At 40.2% G+C, this 22,686-nt stretch overlaps 1 protein-coding gene across 6 annotated transcripts in view; it reads left to right on the top strand.

Annotated features, from left to right (window-relative positions):
* The window catches only part of TENM4 (teneurin transmembrane protein 4), a 1,267,116-nt gene that overhangs the window by 849,379 nt on the left and 395,051 nt on the right, over window positions 1-22,686 (top strand). For 4 of the 6 annotated variants that reach the window (XM_083820251.1, XM_083820252.1, XM_083820254.1 and 1 more), the window contains one exon: window positions 21,672-21,769. The gene's annotated coding sequence lies outside the window, so the exon portion shown is untranslated. The remainder of the gene's footprint in view (window positions 1-21,671; window positions 21,770-22,686) is intronic. The other 2 variants (XM_083820255.1, XM_083820256.1) reach the window with 1 other exon arrangement.

Raw genomic sequence — 22,686 nt, forward strand, 5'->3', positions numbered from 1 at the left:
TGTAAAGATCTTCAGGATCTTCTGAAATGAAAGGCATTCCAGCCACATAAGATGTTTCTATCATTGTTTTTACAAAACTAAAATTAAGTTCTTATACTACTGAGCAGTGCTCTTTTAATCCCTCAGAGGTATTACTCCTGTTCCTGGGTTCAGTAGTGAAATAAGAATGATCTCCTTACTTTTTTTTTTTTTTTCCTGAAATGCTGTTATTGTTTTATATCTTTTGGGAAGAATAACAAAAAAAAAAAAAAAAAACCACTGTGCAAAGTCAAATCAATTGCATGGTATAGCATTTACAGGCTGGAGGCTGGTCTTAATTCAGATCAGTATTGGCAATATGTTATTTAGGAAGTACTTCTAGAACTTGCTAGCCTGGGGGATTAGATTTTAAAATGCTATCAATGGGCCATATAACAGGAATCATGAAGAAAGTGTAGCCATAACAGAGCTGAATGTGTGCATGTAATCTGCCTACAATGTGGAGGTATTTTATTTATATGCTTGCTCTTAAATGCCCAATTAGTGAGTCCCTAGTGATGAAGATTACTGCAATACATGCTCTGCATACAGACTATAGTGCAACCTTTGGAAACCCTATCCTTTTCGTTAGAGTTTCCAGCCTGTGAAAGTATCTTCTCCTTCCCCCACCTTGGTATTCAAAATATGCACCCATGTGCTTCAGTCTGGGATATGTTGCTCTCCTGCTCTCGTTACAATGCTCTGTCAATGTCAGATGCCTTCTGATGTGGAAAAACGTCATTGTTATCAATTAAGAATATTAACAATGGATTGATAATGAATTTCACCAAGCCCTCCTGTCCTTCCCTACATTTTGCCTAACTAAATGGTGGTGTGCAGCAAACCATTGGTTGCAAACAAGCAGAGCACAAGTGCCATATCCATCATACACATCCTTCTGCAGGGACAGTTGGCCAAAGACAGGGAAACAGTGACGAATAACCCTCCACTACTATCACAGAACTTGTCAGCTAGTAGAGACATCCTCTTGTGGAACATGCAAACTAAATAGAGTCTAAATTTCTATTTACTGTCTTCACCTCGATCAGATGTCAGCTTCCTTCTCTCTAGAAGGCATTCTTTGGTAAATGGTAAGCTCTCATAATGAGAAAAGAAAGAAGTACATTTTCTGTATGCATTGAGACTTGCATTGTGAAAAGACAGGAGAGTCAATTTGCCTTCAGTCATTTAACAGCATAACTCATTGCCGTGCTGAAGTGGGTCAGCTAATGTTATCAGCGAGCATTGTGATGGGGAGGAGAGTTAGTGCTCTCTTTGTGTCCCAAAGGCTTTTAGTAGACAAAAGCAAATCAGCTGAAGAAATAAAATAATATGCTGATAAAAATCTTTAGTTTTTAGCTGAGGGTCACTACATCTGGTAGATACTTTGAGGGCTTTTTTTTTTCTTTCTTGAGCAATACAGTGAATTTTGCTTGGAGGAAGCCAACTGAATCCAGGTCAATCTGATTAGAACAAATAAAATAGGCTTTGGGTATGCTAGAAAAGAAATTTGCCCAGGCCCTTAGTTGCAAAAGGCACAAAATCTCTCAAGGTTGAGCAGGTTAAAGCCTGAAGAGCATGGCTGCAGCCATTTCTGAGTTATTTAAATACCCCCAAAGTATTTAAAGTTATTTTGATCTCAGTTTCTGAGGTAGAAGCCTGCACTGGACTCACTCAAAATTCTCAGCAGTGTTACAAGGATCCATAACCTGTCATGTCTACAGCATGATGGGATGTAAAACACCATTGCCTGTCCAGCTAAAACAAGATCAGATTATTAAAATACAAATCAATCTGTTTTTGCTTAATGCACTAACACACATGATTTACCGAGAGAAGCACGTTGTATAAAAGCAGATGTTGTGAGTAAGTCATGTTAGGTAAAGACAGCCCAACCAGAGATGGTGAAGGCGTTTGCGCTTTTCAGAGGGATGGTAGGGCAATAAAATTTGATCTACGTTCCTTGGAGGAACTGAAGCACTGTCAAAATTATAACAAGATAATGAGCTATTTATTAAAAACACTTCTTGACACTTTCATAGCTCTGTTCATATGACAAATAATAGCTAATCCTCCTAATCACTTTGCAAAGTGATTATGTAAGTAGTGTCCTCGTTTTGCAGGTGGGGAAACGAAGGCAGAAAAAAAAATTTTCATGGCAACAGAGGGAACTGGTGCAAGAACCAGAGTCTGACTGCAGGAATTTCATTTCTCCCTTTGTATTGCTCTTGCAAATACAGGATAGTCCCATAGTGGTGATTTCTGAGCTCTGGTTTTGTTTTATTCTTCCTTCTCCCTGTTTTAAGTGACCTGATTTTATCTTTCTTAACAAGAGGAGAGAGGCACAGTAGCATATCTTGTTTGTGTGCATAGGGAGGCTTAGAGGAGCACTGCAAATTTGGGGCATCTGCGGTTGTAACCCTTCCCTGCCCATGAGGCTTCCTCCCGAAAAATGCGCAGTTCTGTCTGCCTGGCAAATCCATCTACAGGGTCTGAAGAACTGCGTGGTCTGCTAGAAGGGAAAAATACAAGGAAGGGCAAACTGATTGTACGTAAGCTCATCCTGCACTAGGGATTTTCTTAGAGAGCTGGCGGTTTGGTAAATTCTCGTAGATTAACTCCATAAACTCAAGAAAAATCATAGTGTCTTCTCCTACCACGTCTACAGCCTCCCTGTTTTCTCTCTTCTCCTTCAGACGAGTATTTCACCCTGAAGAAGGCTTGCGTGATGAAAACTGTGCTGCTCACAACTCTTTGTAGCAAGGTGTAAATACCCTGCTGGCTGCTTTAAAGTGTTGGAACTCTATTATGTAAGTGTGAGGAGCGAGGAAGAGCAAAGGAGGCTGTTATACTCCCTTGTCCTGTTGCAAACAGGGGATTTTGGCCCAGCCCACCTCCATTTAATTCCCCACAATAACTTTGAGAGAGGGGTTGCACTTTGTTCTGGGATTCACTTACCTATTTTCACACACTTCACCACCTCTTCAGATCACCCTTCACTTAGGGAATCACCTAGTCTAATGAAGTGCAAGCACGAAGGAGTTTTCAGGGCATAATGTACATTATCAAGCAGTTTTTCAGCAGGCCGTTTTTGCCAGATACTTTCCCAACTGCCCTTTTGTTTTATCTGCTGTCCTATCAAAGTCTGTGGTTTGGATTAGGAGACTACTTGTAGAGGCATCACGGAAGGGAAAGGTGTCAGATACGCGTTCCCTGCCAATGTGCTTTTGAACTTATCTATTTCTGCAGGGCTAATGGGACAGAGCTCTGGGTTGCTTCAGTTTTAAAGATAGTGCTGGATCTCTTTTCTCAGAATAAACCTAGGACTGCTTGGGAAGCTGCCATAAGACCAAACAAGTCTAAGAGTCAAATGACTTCAAATGACTCCCGGGTGGCTGTGCTTGGAGCTCGATGTGAAGAAAGCCCTGAGCAGAACCTGCCAGCCCAGCTCCCATGACAAGCACAGAATCTTCATTTTTCCCCCATGTTAGCTTGCTGTTGAAAGCAAAACATTAAACAAGGAGCTCAGGGTTTCCTTGTTTGGGGATTTGGATGGATTTTCAAGAGTCCTCAGTCTCGAAACCTCACCTCTGCTGCTGGATCTACTGCTCTTGATGAAGTTAATATTGAATTGGTGACCCAGTGGTGCAAACGTGGAAGGAAACACTGTCATGCAGATGTAAATCTGGTATTAGAGCAGAATTCAGATAGTACATGATATGAGGGGGATGCCTGTGGGGTGAGATCCATTAAGCAAATCCTTGCTTTAGGTGAGGTTGCAGATTTGAACCTTCAGCCCACAAATAAGAAAAGTCTTAAAGACCTGATATCTGGACCTAAGTTTTTCCTTCTAGTGCTTGTTGTGTATCAAAATGCATGATCTGTTCCACATGCTACACATCAGGGAAGGTAAACAAGCCTTGTGTTTGTCACACATTTTCCTCCTGCCTCTGCAATGTCTTGTTCTCCAAGGAATAACTGCTATATCCAAGCAAGGAAAGGAACTTTTCTGCAAACTGCTACCTCACCACAGACTAGCCTTAGGGTGAAATTGCAGCCCAGAATAGACTGAAGAGCAACTCAGGTACCTAGACATTAGCGTTCACTGCTATTTGAGATGCCACAAGGTATTGCAGAAGATTATTATGATATGGGCAAGAAGCTGTGGAATACCCCAGAAGATCTCAGACTGTACGAGATGCCTCTGCTTAGGCAAGTGAGAAACTTTTTTGGAGTTTCACTGTTGACTTCATCAAAGCTAAGATTTTTTTTCTCTGCATGTCAATCCTATAGTAAATATATGTGACAAATCCTGACTTTCATATAGAAGCAGACTTATTTTAGACTTTTTAATGGGTCTGTAGTTTCAGAATAATTTCCTCATTATCCTCACTGTGGGAAAGATAGGGTGGAGTCTGAGTGTACGTGGTGATGGTTTTGTGGAGCTGATGGAGGGTGTTGAGTTAACACCCCCAGCCTTCCCAGACTGCTGTCTGGCACCTCATTCATCTGAAGACCTCTGAGCATATAAGGTCTGTGACAAACAAAGGGGGTCTGTATTGTGCCTCTGTGTTTCCAGTGACTTATTAAAGATGGGATTGTTTAATGTTATCCTTCAACAGAGAGATATTTCTGTGGCTAGGGAGACTCCTGTGTCACTGGACAAGAAAGAACAAGGCTTTCATGTTACTTGTTTAAACCACTAAGCGCTGATGTTTTGCTGTTTGACATGCTATTGTTTCTTGCTCTTTCTAACCAGGCCTGTTTCTCCATTCCTTGTGGTTAATTATTGCTCTCGTTCTCTTTCTGGCATGTCTTCTCCTGTTCTGTTACTGGATCTGTAGGGGAAAAGTGACTGAAGGAACTAAGCGTAGGACCCAGAAGCAGAGGATTAACTGTCCCCGTGGGAAGCTTGAGTTACTAGCTGCCACATATGCACATATTCATTGCTAACAGTGAAGAAAAAGTTAACAAAGAGCTTGTCACCTAGAGCAGAGTACAGGGCGTAGGAAGAATTTCTGCATTTGCATTGTCTACCCACGACAGCACAGTGCATGCAATTCATGTCCAATTATGATTTTTTATTATTCATTATTTGGATTACAGTAGCATTCGCAGGTACTAGTCAGGACTGTAGTAGCATTGTGAGAGATTCTGCTCCAGCACAGACTGGGTCAGCTTTGGAAGTCTTTAGCAGTATGCCAGCTGAGAATACAAATTTTCTGCCAAAATAACTACACCGCTGCATGCCATAGAACTGCATCACAGCAGACTTGCCTTCTACTTTTGCAGTTTATTTATTCCTTTTCCTACAAAGGAGAGAAGAGATGCAGGTGTAAACATTTTTCTGTCATTTTGAGTATTTATATTTGAATGTAGCTACAGCAGTTTAATGCTGCAATATTTTCAGGCAACATTAGTCCACTGGTAAATGCACGTAAGGCAGACCCTGACCCAGAAGGCATCACATCTCAGTGGACAACAAGTGGAAAAGGAATCAGAGGCATAAATAAGTCATAAATCTGTTGGACAGTAGTAGCACTGGGCATAGCGCTTGTCTGATCCTTGGATCTGGGCTGGCGTTTGCCTGCTATGGGAGGAGACAAACTAGTCTTCACTCTAATTCCACATCAGTGTCAATGTAACTTCGCTAAAGTTAATGAAAAGCTGGGATAATTTTAATTAAGCCCCATCTATCTAAAGGTCTCTTTTGCTATCTTCAGCTCTGGCGATTTAATGTGCCAGGGGCTTCTCAGAAAGTAGCTGGCTGGCATTTCAGTTTTGCAGCCTGCAAGAGCACTTATAGCCTGATCTGTCTTCAAGAGTGTCTTGGGCATCTTCTTCCTGATCACTAAAATGGAAATAAGAAGGAATTCAGCTCCTGTTAACATTTGATATAGTTTCTGTCATACTCTGCCAACTGGCTTAAAATTCTGACAAGTGCTCAAGAAAGTGTGAGAATAACCCTTCCTACAGAATTTCCTTCCAGACTCAATGTGACAAATAATAAAGCAGTCAACACAAGTTGACTTTCTCTCCATGATTTCAACGCAATGGCTCTGCGAGTGTCTGATGGGCAGCTCTGGAGTTTGCAGCTTTTGCAACTCAGCTGGCAACTTTTTTGTAGAATAGATTCCAGGTAGAATTAAGACCAGGATCCTAATATATACAGTATGTGGGCTATGATAGTGCTTTGTATATCCACAATGATTTGCACTTAAGATAAATTCTGTTGCTATTAAAGGTGTACTCTAAATACTCTCTTCTAGGTTGGCACCAATGCCATAGAAATCCTTTGTTAGATGTAGAAACATAGGGAAAGACTAAATAAAGCAGAAAATCCCATTAATTCTCAGGAAAAATAAAATATGCAGGTTGGAGCTGCAACCTCTAAGTTTTGCCGAGCTTCTGGGATACTCTCTTCAAAATCAGTTATGAAAGCAGCAAACACTGATCTATAAAATATGGTTGCAGTATGAAATATCTTATAGATCTTTATGCTTTAGACAACTTTCTGCACATATAGATGTATTAAAGTATATGGATTAACTTGTGTTATCACTTCCTGATTGATCATGATCTCTATAGTCCTAATCAATAAACTGTAAGTTTAGAAAGCTATCTGATCCAGATGGTTGTCTAAAGCAGAGATATACATGTCAGAGCTAAAGTGATATGTCAGCTTGGTAGCTGGGAATGGGTAGCAAATATAGGTGAGGAAATTTCTTCTATGGATTTAAAACTGGCAAAGTGATGGCTTTAGCTGTTAATGCATATCATTGAGCCAAACTGCTTGTATGTTGAGATGCTTGCATGTAGCATTTCCGAATATGTCAGATACGTGTGATAAAGTCATGTTGCTGAAGTATAAGCTGAAGATACAGGGCACAAAGAAAGGCAAATCATCAGTGGGAGAATGATCGTCACGATATCATTAAAAAAAAAAAGAAAACTGCAAAAGGAAACTGGGATCATAATTTTCAAGCTGAGTTGCTGGAGTACTGGAGACTTCTTGAGATGCCAATACGCCAGTTCCATTCAGTATTCTAGCTCAGGAAAGTGAAAATTATCTAGAAACATATGAGCATCAGAACCATCACAAAAGTCTTCCTTATCATAGGAAAAAAGAGAGAGGTGTTGGAACAACTAAAGTATGCTTCAGTTGCTGATCTGGAAGCCTCATAATGTAGGACTGGAGGACTGTGGCCTAAAGTCCCTGGGAAGATTAACATAGGGAAGTCATTTGATATAAGTAGGAAACAAATCTATGTGTCTTGCTTCCAATTTAATGCTCTGTTTCTAGATAAGACTGCCTCTTATTACCTCCTTGCAGATTTTGTCAACAAAGTGGAAAACTACTGGTGCATTCACACCATCTGATTTTAAATGTTAGTTAAATGTTAGTTTTAAATGTTAGTTGTCCAATCTTGAAATGGATCCATTAACTAGGCAGATAATTTAGGTTCCCCACTTTCAGGTGTTTTGTGTTGCATGTAATTAGGTGCCAAAATATTTGGAAGTGTAATATATGAATTCTCACATTGCATCTGTTGTGGTCACCTTCTGCATGTAGCCATTGAGCCAGGAAAAAGGCTGAAACCCCCACTTCGTACACAAGAAATTGCCCTGTATTGGTGTGCTGTGGTTTAACCCAGCAGGCAGCTCAGCACCATCCAGCTGCTTGCTCCCTCTCCCCATGTGAGATGGGGGAGAGAAGAATTGGAAAGGTAAAAGTGTGAAAAGCTAAGGTAAAAAAAAGCTGTGCGTGCAAGCAAAGCAGAACAGGGAATGTCCCCACCTTCCTTCTCCTTTACTCCAGCCTTTATTGCCGAGCATGATGACACACGGTATGGGACATCCCTTTGGCCAGTCTGGGTCAGCTCCTGGCTGTGTCTCCTCCCAGCTCCTTGTGCACCCCCAGGGACCTCGCTGGTGGGCAGCACCAGAAGCTGAAAGTCCTTGGCTCTGTGCAAGCACTTCTCTGCAACAGCTAAACATTGGTGTGCTATCAGCATTATTCTCATCAAAAATCCAAAACACAGCATTGTGTGAGTCTCTACATCAAAAATTAACTCTGTCCCAGCCAAAACCATGACATGGTGTGAGAAATCGGCTCATGAAGGCTGATGTTTTCTCACCAGTGTTTTGATAACCATCACTGTGGAGTCTGGAAGATTTCAGGTCTACAACTCTACAGCAATGGGCACAGCTGGCAAGAAAGGAAATACTATGCGAATACCATTATTTGGTTGTCAAAACCACACTCAGATATTTGAAGACACTCACCTACTGTTGTGCAGGATTACCTTTTCAGAAAAATATGTTCTTTTTCTTGCCACCCTTTCTGCTGCCCTAACATTGGGTAGGGGTGGATCTGCAAGCAGTTGTTGATCTCCAGAGCATTCTTCCAGAACACATCAGGTCAAAGTGTCAGCAGGACAGCACAAAACTTGTTACCCAGATCCAGGTGCTTTCAGTGGTGGCCAGCTTCTGTAAAGAGGGAAGGGGAAGAAAAGGAAATGGGTCATTGCTGTGTTAAATAGGAGGCAGTAACTGACCAGTTTACAAAATTTCACCTTTGTTTAATGTCATCTGTCAAATCTGCACTTTGAATAAGTGACTTTTGAACTCATATCTGTCCAGCTGGTGCCTATCTACGATCACAAGAATGTATAAGAGCCCAAATCAAGTACCAGGGTGCTAGATCAAGGAATGTACTCTTTCAGATTTGTTTTTAATATAAGAGTAATTATGGTATCTTCCTTTTCCTCAGATATTCTGTGACATATCAAAGGTCAGAGCGGATTTTCATCTTACACTGATTTAACTGAGAAATATTTCTGCTGGATTAAGTGACGTGTGGTGCATGTTGGGGAAGAGGTCCAGCATCTCTGAGTGCTACTGTTAAGAAAGATTTCCTGATTTCAGACTCACTGGGGGGCCAACATCGTTCCCAAAATAAGCTTCTCAGAGTCTCTGTACATAATGTGCATACTCTACAGGCAGACAGGGATCAGCTCTTCTCCACGGAGTCTGAAATGCCTGAGGCTCTTGTCTCTGCTTATATCCATTAGAGGTAAAGCAGGGCTGATTACAGGGAACACTGTACTTCTGATCATGTCGATGTGCATAGCTAGCAAGCGTTCTGGGGGCAGATTCTCATCTCATTTGCATTGGTGCAAATCAAGAGTAATTGAGTTATGTCATATTGATAGCAGGAGAACTGCCCTAATAGGATTTTCTGTCTCAATAAAGATATTATTGAATTCAGCTAGTGACTCTGTTTTGTCACTGTTTTCCTTTGGTTCCGCGCTGATAAGTTGTGTTTAGCTTTGGTTCAGAACGGAGCCCAGAGCGCGTGCAAAGAGAAGGCCACTTAGGAAAGAAACACTGTTGAGTCCCAGTTCTGAGACCAATTGTTTTCAAAATGGGCTTGCATCAGTTGCTTCTAAACCAGATTTTTTCTAGTGAGTCACGTACCTGTCTGCTGGCCCTAACCAAACCCAAACCCAGGGGAAGCCAGTAGCCCTCATGCACTACGATCACTCATCACAGAAATGGGTGGAGAGAAAAGCAACCCATGCACCAGACTGACGTTAAGCCAAGAGATAAAAGGCAGTCTTTTTTGTTTAAAGAAAAGGACCAGCTTGAAAGATGATTTAAAAACAAAATTCTTCACATGACCCTTTAAGACAATATAAGCCCCTTTTTGTTTCCTGCCTATTTCAGCCTGTTCCTGGTCAGGAACGCCACAGCTAATAATTATGTCAGAAAACCTTCCTGTCTGAAAATGATCTCTTCCTAATGGATAGATGATTCCATATGGATGGAAAGAGAACATATTGGACGACTGGCCACAGCTGGCAGTTCGTGTTAGTGCCATATGGATCAATGTGTGAGCTCTACTGCATTGTGTATTTCAAGTAAAACATTTATCTAAACAGGTGCTGACCCACTAAGAATGCATCTTTATGGTCAAACTTGCAACATACACTGATATGAACCACTCTGTCCTCGCCTCCTTTTTCTGCAGCTCAAACAAGACACTTAGGTATGATTTGACTCTAAGTCCATTGCCGTCCACAAAAGCACACCTGGGCAGTCCCTTTGTAAATGAGATCAGAATCTGGATCTACAGAAATGCATGGATATTAGGAGCCCAGTCTCCAAAATCCTTTCTGGGAACCGGTCTGAGATATTCACTTCCAATAGATATTGCCATATCACGCTCAGGAGATTAAAATCACCCCCTTTTATGAGGCTGTATAAATACAATATCAGACTTTCCCCCCTCCTTGAGCTACTGTGCTCCTTTCCTGCTTCCAGCTGAAATTTTTGCACTCCTTTTCTCTCCAAGCCATAATCGCCTCTTTGTCTAAACACGCTTCAAGTTGGAATTCCTCTAGCTTGCATTCCTAATATGTGTGGTTCAAGGCACTTGCTGACTGATTTATGCCGGGCTTGTGCGGCTCCCTTGGAAATGGAGCAGAGCACATTCCATCCACCTGTGTAATAAAACCAGCCCGTGCACAGTGGGGGCACTCAAACCACAGCAGAGATAATCTTCACCTAAGTTTTGACTGAGTTATCTGTCTAACTCCATCACATGTTCCGATTGTCTGTAGTATTAAAATCATGCCTCAGGAGCAAGCCTTTGTGAAAAAGTAGTCTCTAATTACGCTGTTTATTCTAGAGCTCTGTGTCATTGCCAGCACCAAAAGGCTGTGGGGTGAGGGAAAATGCCTCACCTGCATTTCTGTGCAAGTATTTTTCATAAAAGTGCAGCCCTCTGTTAATTTGGTCCCAGCATCCAGACGGTTGTAATATCAATTAAACTCTCTAGGCTCCTTCCTCTCCTTCTGTCTGTTTTACAAGCAGGGTAACCCTCTTGCCATCATTGCAGGAGGTAACAATTTACGTGGGAGAATATTAGGTCAGCCCGGGGTTAAACCAATGTACAGGCAGAAGCTCAGATTGGTAATTTCATTAATGAGATGTGAGTTGGATTCCCCATCACCCTGAGCCTGTACCATGGCATGCAAAGGAGCAGAGAGTTGGTTTGGGTAGGGAAATTAGAATTTCTGTGTTGGTTGGAGGCATGAGCCTGACAGCCTTATTCCTGCCGAATAGATTCACATCACGAAGAGTTCAGTCCTGGCTCCTTGCTAGGTGTGAAAACAGAGTCAGCCTCAACCCATCAGGAAGAGGATGGTGGTACTAATTCTCATCTCCCGCCACCTTCCAAACCATACTGACAACTGAAGTGTGCGTTCTCTCGCTTCGGTTTGTTTGTGCTCGTATATTCTAAACGTTAGTTAAGCTTTCACAGCGTAACAGTAATAAGGCAGCTTAAATAGCAAGTTCTCAGCTGTGTCTGGTGCACACTGTGCCGCGAGAGATTAAAAAGAAAATCAGAAAGTGCGTGACGGAGATTAAGATGATTCTGAATCGCTGTGTATAAGACTGAGTCCCCTTTGTGCCTCTTATCTGCTGTTTGAAGTACCGTTACTTAAGCTCAGTGTTAGGGAAAAAAAAAAAAAAAAAAAGGCCTTTCTGAGAGGATGTGAGAAGCCATTTCAAAAGACGACGCCTCTCCAGTAAATAAAGCACAAAAGTTTCAGGTCAGCACTGAAATGGTGGATGAAATGGAGTTGCACCCGAAAGAAAGCTTGTTCATCCAGGAGGCTTTCAAATCTCCTCACTGAGATAAAGAAGATCAAAGTGTTTAAACACGTTGATCCTCTACTGAGGAAAATTTAGTGCTGGCAACAGAGAGCAGCTGCAATATAGCCAGCGTGTCTAAACTCACAGCAGGGAACTAATTGCTCCTATGGATATAGGTTTGCTTTACAAAAACAGGTCTGAAGGAACGCCATTCCCATTCACAGGATGGAGATCTATTGATAAGGGGTGAAATGCAGATCTCCAGTACGCAGCAGCATCAGGAGGGAAGGAGCTGCTGGGAGGAGAGCTGCAGCCTGGGCAGGGGGCGCGTGAGGATCCTCTGCTTTTACTCAACTTCTGTCGCGCAGGGAAAGATCCTATCAATTTGCTCAAGATTATAACATTAGCTTCAAGCCCTCCTCGAGACATATTAAATAATGAAATGAGGAAGAATAGCTCAAAGTCGAACCGTAATGCTATTTATACAACATATTGTGCTGGGGGGATAGCAAGGAGGGAGGGGTATAGTCATCAGAGATTTCAAAATTTTCCATAAAAACTGAAATGTTATTTTTATATAAATTATTAATTGGGTAGGGAGTGGAGAATAATGAAGTTGGTTATGCACTAACCAATTAATAATCCAGCGGACTATTCCTGGTACAATCACAGCTGTAAAATACATTTGAGAAGTGGTGGAGAGGCTGCTGTGGCATCTCACCCATTAAACTTATTGCAATTCTGGCACTCAGGTGTGTTTCTATTTCATCAGGGGACAGAGTAGAAAGGCCTGAAGCATGGGTTAGTAATGTGTTTTTTTTCCAGGACACAGGAGTTGTTTCTGACAAAGGTAGCAACTGAATGTAATTTTTGCATTTGGATGTGAATATCGAGATAGTTGAGTTCTGCGTACCTAATACTTGAATGTTTTTTTCTTATCCTAAAGGAAATTAAGAAAACTGTTATGACTCTGATCCAGAGTGTCTTCCTTGTAAAAGTACAGCCGGTAGTATCATCGTATGCATTCAGCAAAAAGTGAAAGCAGCTCAGCCACCTCAGCCTTTCCAGTTGAGGAAAGATGTTTTTGCTCTGGGAGGAAGTTAAATACTCCTGTGCCAAGTCATTACAGTACAGTGCAATATGCCAACCTAGCTCCAGCAGTTCAGCCCTTTTTTGGTATATGTAGTTGTTCTGATAACAGCAAATTTCACTCTATGTATACATATGGTATGTATATGTATATAGATGGAGAAATATTTCTATGTGTATGCCCAGCCACATAAGTAAAGTGCATGCTTTGACCTTTTTTAATACGACCTCATTCTTGGGATGTTCCAGAAGTACCTAAATTATTCCCCCTGGGCTCCCAGCAGAGTCAAAGGAGGGAGAGAAGAGCATTCAGAGGCCACAGATCTCTGCTGCTGCCACAAATGAGAACCTTTTCAGAGCTGCCTCCTTGATTGCTCCTTTGCAGTGGGGACCCTTGTTAAAGCCATTCAAATGTCAATATGCCACCGGTGCATTTTCACAATTCTCACCTAAATGCAGGAGGTAAATTCTTCTATGGTTTCCTGCGAGGGCATCACAGCATGCCTACGTTTGCTGCACTGTGACGGCCAGCAGGACAGGCTGCTAAGCATGCTGCAACACGGTCGACAGCATGTGGTGGGCTGCAGAGAATGAATACAGTTACAAATTTATTCTCTGATGGATTAAAGGCTTGATTCATGGCACCTTGTACCAGAACTATCTCACCTGATCTACCTGGCAGCCCATCCCAGCAACTACATGACGTTTGAATTGCTGAGAAAACAGCTTTTAAAAATATTTTAAAAGATTATTTAATATCCATTTCATGTGCCATTAATTTGTTACTATTGTCATACTGGGAACTTTTGTTTGGTACACCTTGTTAATCATTGGTGTCTGGCATGCTTTATGCTTATTCTACTCTTAAATTTGCAAACAGTTGTTTCAATGGAGTTTTGTGGAGAAAGTATTTGTGACAAGTGGGATAAAAACATTGCAAGAAGTTGCAATCTTTGTCAAATCTAGCAAGAAAATGTCAAAGTTCAGATGTACAAAAAACCTATAAAATGACCAGATAGCATGCACAAGGTGATCCACAGGAGTGTTTAAAGTCTCTGGGGAATGTGAGGTCCACACAGCTTAGTCCACAAGTGTCAGGCTTTCCTAGGGTTAGGTTTTGCATCCTTCACTTCAATAGCAGTGCTCCTGTAAACTTCTCAATGTCAGCTTACCTACCCACTGGCAAAAAACAGGGGCAGCAATTATCCTTCATTGCAAAGCATTTGAAGGGCTTCGGATTATATAGATCAGCATTGGATAAAGGGAAAGATTATTGCTTCCATTTAACAGCTTTAACGAAAAGTGTATTGATGGTGAGATTATGTTTTATTGTTGGTCAAGCCTGTGCTGAAAGACCTGAAGCATTTATAGGACAACAATTATAGAAACATCTGTTTTGAACTGGGAGACATACTGTGACACATTTCTAGGCAATAGAGGAATTCTTTCTTCTACATGGATATTTTTAATATACAGTTCAAATGGGCCAGAAGAAATGATTTTTAGCTATGAAAGGAATCCAGCAGAAAAAAATAAATAAATAAATAAATAAATAAATAAATAAATAGTATTTTTTGCCCAGAAAAAGCAGTAGCAGAAAAAATGATCCAGGACCCAAGAAGATTTTTTTTTTTTTCACTGTACACCAGGAAAATATATTTTTTTTAGAGATTCCATTGCACAAAAGACATATTCTAATGCTTTGAATTTAACAATATGGATTATGAGCATTTTGAAGCAAAATTTGTGATAAGCTTTAAAGAAAGGTTTTATATGTGCAGGAAAATTGGTTTCAAAACTGCTTTTCCAGCCTTGATCGGAAGGGCATGTTAATTTTAAGCTCTGCAAGTATCTGACCAACTTCACTGTGAATGAGAAGCTGTTGCTTTTTGGTACAATTGCTCAATCAACCTGAAATCTAAGTTCCGTGGATCGAATTGCCATAGCAGAAGCAATTGAAAATTAGCATTGCTGCATTTCCACCCACTTAGATTGATGCAAAATGACCAGTTTGTTTCTTCTAGATGGCCAAATCTGGGAATTCTGCCCTCAAGTTCTGCTGACTTCATAAAATAAGTTATTTAACTCGCTTAATCTTGTGGTCAAGTGTGATGTTTAGGTTAGTGTCATTACTGATATTACTGGTTAGCCTTTGTCAATGCAGCATTGAAAGTAATGGCTGTAGGAAGAGATACTCATTTGCACTGTGAAAACACAGTTTGGGGTGGGACTCCTTAGTGATTAACTTGTGCAACTAAAAATTAGACAGCTGAGTGGGTCTAGATTGATAGTTCCTTAGCATCTAGTTGTATATGTAGATGTCTAAAGCTGAGATAGATCTGTGATGACCAAAGTATATGCAAGCAAATGAGACTGAGATATAACATGATTAAAGTAGAAGGTGAAGGCCAACTTTTTGCACAGAACGTATGGGGTTATCTTATGATAAGTAAGGAAGAAGAGCTTGGTACACAGAGGATACAAGATAACAATTCTCTGATGAACATTAAAAAGTAATTCTGCAGAAAATCAACAGGACACATTTCACATCCTTTACTTCTGCTACCATTTCCCAGAAATCCAATTTTTCACATGAAATTATTACATATTGAGAAAATTATCTTAATTCTGAGAAGCCTCCACTGTGTATCCTTTTCCAACATCCTCTACAAATGTAGCCCTGCAAATGACTAAAAACCAGCCTCACACTTCTTAAAATAAAAATAAAATAAAATAAAATAAAATAAAATAAAATAAAATAAAATAAAATAAAATAAAATAAAAAAAGAAAAAGAAATAGATAATAGCAGAGATAAAATACTGTAATATGGCCCTTCTGACACAATTGGAACAGATTGGGATATGGCAAACACTCACTCCACTGGGATCCATCCTGGCTGTTGAGGTTCAAAACTGACTTGATGTGTGGGCTAAAAAGAAGAGGTGCTTTGGGAAAGGGCAACTCTCTGGGCTTAACTGTGCCTGCAGATCCTTCCCTAGGATGGCTCAGCCTGCACTCTCCATCCTCTCCCTTGTTTTCTTTTCATCTAAAAGAGGGATGGATCACAACCTTTAACTCTTTCCCACCAGAATTTTTGTATGGGGATGATGGTCCCTCCAAGTTAATCTCATCACTTGCTATGGGCTGGTGTAAAAAGATCTCCTGTGCTGGCTTTTCCATGTATTTCTAGCCAAGGACTGATTGTGTGGATGATGATCGCGAAGATAATTGCAATTTGTTTTGCCGATGACAAGTTATCAGTGTGTGGCAATGAAATGTTAGGCAAAAGCCAAAAAATATTTCTACGCAGGGCATCAGTCTGGTGTGAAAAGAGAGGACGTGCAGGTCTGGAGCATGTTTGAAGTGGTGGTTGGGCTTCAGTCACTGCAAAGGAATATGCTGACTTAAAGACATCCTTTGACTTTGCTGAACCCAACAAGACTCTCTTCTGCTTTTATTTGATGCTTTTTGGAACATGCCTATGATCTCCAAATACATCAGACATGTCTTTCCATTCTCTGTGGGGGATCAAAATAATGAGGGGTTGTCCTGTAAGCTGGGCTTCATTTGGGAGGATGATTTTCCACTCATTTCCACAGGCTCCGTCTCCACTTTCTGCCTGACTCTGCCTAGCTGCTGTGCTACACAGCAAATCCCCAGAAATCATTTAAACCTGAGGGTGATAATGGAAAAAGAGATGGAGAGAAATGTGCAGCGCAGAGGCAATCAGAAGCAGCAGTGACCGGTTTATGTATGTATGTATTTATTTAATCCTGGTCGTAAGTGTCTCCAATTCATCAGTTTGTCCCCATTCAGCCACGGTGCTCTGAGGGAACGCTTGACTTCAGGTACATATCGAAGCTCTGCTGAGTTCAGTGAAACTTAAACATGTGTGTGATGGTAAATGTTTCCTAAAATCATTATTTAGGGATGGGCTGGATGAGAGACTATCTCGAAGTGCTTTGCAGGACGCTCTACCACCAACTCAACTGGTCCAGAGATGGGACTAACGTGGTTCTCTCCGGAACCTCAAGGTTATTCTGTATGTCCTTGGTGAATGCACACCCATGGCCTCCTTCTCTCTCCTTCCCAGCAGCAGCCAAGCCATCTGTGACCATTCCTTGTGCTGTTGAGGATGGCCTTAATTACTGCTATCCCAGGGGGAAAGGTTTCTTACACGGTAGACACCGTTTCATTAGGAATTCATTTGGTACTACAGCAATTCAGGGGCATCTCACCTGCTGTGGGTTAATTCAGGATGGACCAAAGCAGCAGATTAAACTGGGAAAAGTTCTGCTAATTCCAGTGCTGAACACTGGCTAGACCCCTCAGTTGCTGATTGAATACATGATACGTTTGGAAATAACATATATATAGAAAAAAAAAAAAAAAAAAAAGAGCAAACACACCCCAAAATGATACAGCCATCAAAAGTCTGGATTAAAGAGCACAGGTGGCAAGAAATTGTTCTCTCCTCGTGTGTGGTCCCTGGTGCAGATGCCTTGTTTTCACAACACTGATAATGAAAGCCTTTTTACTTTTGGATGCTCTGTAGGATAGTGTAATACATCAAAATAAATCATTCCATCCTATGCCTGTTACACATGTAAGCTGATGCCCCAAATGTCAAGGTGCTCACTTCGATTAATCAATGAATATTGCCAATTTTGTTAACAATGTTGAGGATAGGAATGGTAGTGAAGAGGGAAATGCTGGCTTGATGCAAAGATATAGAGATTTTTTTTAAATGATATGTTTTTGTAGATGTAGGGATAATACTCTTTCAAGAAAGAAGACATTTCCATGGTATATCTGAAGTGATGTAGATCTTTATGTACTTAAGGAAAAATGAGACTTTTAGTATTAAATCAGTCAGCTGGATCTGTACTTTAGTAGAGAAACAGCATTTTTTCCCCAAATTTTAGTGCATTAAATGAATTCAATAATCATCATATTTGAAAAGATATTCATTTCAACTGCTGTGAAAAAAAAAAAAAAGAAAAAAAAAACTTCTGATCAAATCAAGAGCATTAGCTTCAAGGCCACCCTTCTTCCTACGAGACAGGAAGTATCTGCGTGATAAATTAACTATGGGTGAATGCGAAGTCTTTAATGAGAAAAACCATGCTCTGTTGAATTCAGCCTTTCATGTGAAAGATGGTTGGGACCTTACTGAAAAGAATGTGTTAATCAAGAGAAAAGCATAATTACTGTCTTGTCAACAGACACAAATGGGAAAGCCTGGTGTAAATGAGGTTGAAATTAACTCCCAAAAAAATACACAGAAAAAGAGTTTTTCTGTAAGGTTTTTGGAAAGCTTGCCTTACACTGCACAGTGATTTACGACAATTGGAATCTCACTATTTCTATAATTAATATTGCTGGATGCTTCCTATTCAGAGGAATGTTAATCATAATAATGCAAATGGAAGTATTATTGCAGCTATGCCTCAGAGTTCATATTTCATATTGAGCCAAAGGTTCAATATTCAGCATCCTTCTCAATGGAGCATTCACATTGTATGGATAGATGAATGTGCACCAAAGGTAAAATAACTGAATTAATATAAACCAGAATAATATGTCTGGCACAGAGCTTCCCATTTTCCCATTTTGCTGTAAGGTCCTGATTGTTCAGGCTTTTTAAACCAATAATAAATTATTGCAATGCACCGCTAATTGCACCTCACTGAAGTTGTGTGTAGTATAAATTGCTCTGGCGATGGACTTAGATTTAGTTTCTTGTGCTTATTTTTAGCAAGTCAAAGGCAATTCATTTCCAGCTGGGCACGTTTAAAAGTTTATAGCGAAAAAATGTGTAATTACTTCCTAAGATGAGAAGAATATTGGTGACAAACTTTTTGTACTACGTGTCTTTTAGCACAAAATATATTAATGAAAAAGGCAGAAGTAATAGCACATATTAATTTTGACATATGCTTAAAAAATATGATGAATATTTGGAAATTTTGCTCCTGTGAATACTTTCCAAATTTTCTTCTTAACGTTTTCTAATTCCCTCTACACTCCCTTACGTCATTTCTTAGCTCATGACTGGTTTCTTTATGACTGCTGATGCTCCTGGAAATATATGATCCTTTTCCTTTTTCCTTCTTCTTTTTGTGCATGTGTGTGTGTGTTTTGTTTTGTTTTGTTTTTCATGAGTATTAATTGGTGATGGGGTGGGAAGCAAGAGAATGATCATCATCATTTTTTTAATACTGCTGGCTTTTATTAAAAACACATAAACATGAAATTTCTGAGAATATTTTACTGTTGATTCAGAAGCATTAACTAACCTTTCACAAAGTAAACAACCCAACTAAATTAAGACCATACTGCAAATGTTTTTCCTAGCCCGTTTCTCTGTAGCAGAGAAGTGTTTTTTATTTTCTTCTGGAAGGAATATAACTATCATATTAAAGCTGTCACATCAGGATGTGACAGTAAAGGAAGCTGTGCAGACAGATAGGGTGAGAACCTACATTTTGGGGAACAGAAAATTGCAGTAATATGGCAGTGACTGGAGCATAAATGTCCATGACATGAGTGTCATTTTGTTGGGTAAGGAGAACAGTTCTTAACAAGGGAAAACATTTTAAACGTTGAAGATCTGGGTTCAAATCCAACACAAATTTCCTGTAAAACAGGAGTTTTAGTCCAGGTTTTCAGAAATACCTCAGTACCCAGCTGAGAGAGGAGGTGCCCAAATAACTTTCAGGACCAAATCTTAAAGATTATGGCTGTATGTCTTATTCTATAACCTGTGGTCTGGGTTAAGGGTTTACCTAGGTACCTGATGTTCAAATTTTTGTCATTGTCTTGCATCTTGCCGTGCTCAGTCTTTCAAAATATCATTTGGAGAGTGGTACAGATATGTAGATATAGTTATTTAAACATAGAGAGAAGAGATGAACTCACTTAGATATTGTATTTGACAGGTTATCCCAGAATATGCAGGCAATTATGGCACAGTAACTTCCAGAAGAGAGGTGTAGGTGCAAAAGCAACTTTAACCTCTTACTTTGTAACCACAGCTGTTAAAGGAGCACAGCCAACCTCCTTATTCTCTCTGTGCTAGAAGATATTGACACAAGTAGTAATAATAGCACTTCTCTACCTTGATGAGAAGTTTGAAAATACACATATTTAAATAATGAGAAGCGTAGATATTATGGTGGTGAGGAACCATATATGTACCAGAGTCCTGAGAAGGAACAATTTATTCTCACCTCCTCATCATTTTCAGATCTCTCAGAAAAACATTCTGGTGGGTGATGACCTTTTCTGGTTTTGTTTTCCTTCTCATTGAAGTGAACGTCAGCAAGAGAGGAGATTCATAAAATTAATTCAGATTGGCTTAGATAAGGACCCTGTGATGTTGATTAAAAACCATCCACAGGGCCATTAGCAAAGTGAGATAATAAATGAAAATGTATTGCATTGCATGAGTTTTCTAGTGGGGGAATATCAGTGAGCTGTTTTGAGTCCAGTCGTCTTTAAACATCTTCATTCATTAGCCAAAAGACAGGAAAAGGGTACGCGTTAATTAGAATCACAGATGATCCAAATTGGGAGGTATTGCATAAATCAGTGAAGATAGATTAGAAACCTTACGCAGGAAATGACAAAATGAGATGCAGCTTTGAAAAATGCATGTTGGGGAGAAATAATCTGTACCAGGACACAATCAGCAGTGAGGAGGGTTGTTCAAGAAGAGAAATTAATGGGAGGAAACTGAAGGATGTGGCCTATGGAGTAAAGGGCAATCTAACAGCGCAGCTATTTAAAGGCAACCTTTGCACTTTTTCAGTGGAGAGCTTGGATTCAAAATTCATTTACAATTGGCAAGATTAAAAGGTCAATGTAGTTTTGGACCGTATATGCAGAAACAGGTTGCCAAAGAAAGACACGAAAGCCCACCTCTATAATAGCCTGCTACCACATCATTCATGCTTATTAATTTTAATCTTCTTCCAGTTCTGAAAGACTCTGTGCACTAGAATACATGAAAAATGGATTCATATCAAGCAAAATGGGTAGCCTGGGAAAGCTGCTGGCCCGCGCAAATGTGGCTTTTGATGAAACCACCCCCATCAAGCTACCACAGACTCTTGTCCACCCCCTCAGTCCCCATGGGACTGTGTCACCCTGAGACAAGGAGAGGAGAGGGGGCATGAGGCTAATCAGCTAACGACAGATATAAGAGAAGAGCAGAGCCCTGGTGCTGCACTGCAAATGCATTAGTGTGGGCCAGCTTCCAAGGGTGCCACTTTCTTTGAACCTCCTGCTTGTGGCAGGGCATATTTTTCACACAGGAGTCATTACTTTTAAGCTGGGGCTCTTCAACACCACAAGCAGCTCAGATAAGACAAAACTTACTGATGTGAGTGGAAACGATGAGAAGCTTTTGTCTGGAACCTTAGTCATTTCACTTTAACAAGGGTAATAGATTTAAGGAAGGAAATTTTTTGGGTGATTACATAAATAAAAAATAAAAAAAAACTCTTTCACCTTCTGAAGACTGTAAAACCACACAGAACAGGAAAGGAGCAATCACCATGTTACTCAGAAACCCTTGAAACTACTATAGAGGAACTGGTAAATTACTCCCTTGGCAAAGGGATGGATATTTGCACAGTTAGCCAAGGACAGGCATTTAATTCTAAGTGCTGTACAGAAAGCCTTAGTTTGTATTTAACAAATACATTTATTTCCATGGAATGAATAAGCATAACCCAGTACAGTGCTGATATGACATTGCACTAGGAATCATGAATTTATAGGTGACTGTTTTATGTGCCCTAACTATAAGAAGTTGTTTTAATTCATTCATCATAGCAAGTTTAAAAAAAAAAAAAAACAACTGATTTTTGTTTGTTTGTTTGTCTTTTGACAGGTAGACTGAGAATAACACATGTCCAGGTTGAAACTGTATCCTACAAGAAGTATTTGATGGATTATTCCTAGACATTTCTAAGAAGGTAAATACAAAAAGTGAGTACTAATCCCAGTATCTGGGGTGCTTTAATTATGTTTTGTTATTATGACAGTTGTAATGTTTCTTGAACAGATTTCTCTGATTGGAGTAATGAAGAATTTCACTGATTTCTTTAGAATATATCTACTATTGTTCTGAGTTTAGCATTAGTATCTGATGTTGATAATTCTCATTAATGTCAAACTTGTGATCCCTTTCAAGGAGTCATTTTTTCATAAAAATCGGTGCTACTCACTATAGAACATAGAAACATATGGGCATGTGACAGGATGGTGGCATTGTCCTCTCTGATGGAGAAGGAAGGTTGCTTGTGTTCATGGCTAGGACTCCTCAAACTGAAAGAAAGCAACATTGCAGCTGCTGAGCACACACACAAAAGAAAGGAGAAGGTAGAGAAACAGAACCACGAATCAAGAATTAAAGAATATTTGAGGTTGGCAGAGACTTCTGGAGATTGTCTAGTCCAATCACCTGCTCAAAGCAGTGTTACCTAGAGAAAGTCACTGAGGGTTGTGTCCAGCTGGGTTTTGAATATCTCTAAGAATGAGGAATCCACAATGTCTATGGGCAACCTGCTCCAGTGTTTGACTGCTTCCCTGTAAGTAGTTTTTCCACTGTTCAGATGGAATTTCCTGTATTCCAGTTTGTGCCGATTGCCTCTTGTCTAGTCACTGGGCACCACTAAGAAACATCTGGCTCCATCCTTTTTAACCCCTTCCCGCATCAGCTTTCATACACATTCATAAAATCTGAGATTTTTCTCCTAGGGACTAAACAGTTCCAGCTTGCTTAGCCCCTCCTCAAAAGAGATGCTCGAGTCCCTTAAATGTCATTGTAAACCTTCATTTTACTTGATCCATTATGTCCATGGCTCTCTTACACTGGAGAACCTAGAAAGTGACCCAGCACTCCC

The sequence above is a fragment of the Anser anser genome (assembly GCF_964211835.1).
Source record: "Anser anser genome assembly, chromosome: 1".
Taxonomy (NCBI): Eukaryota; Metazoa; Chordata; class Aves; order Anseriformes; family Anatidae; genus Anser; species Anser anser.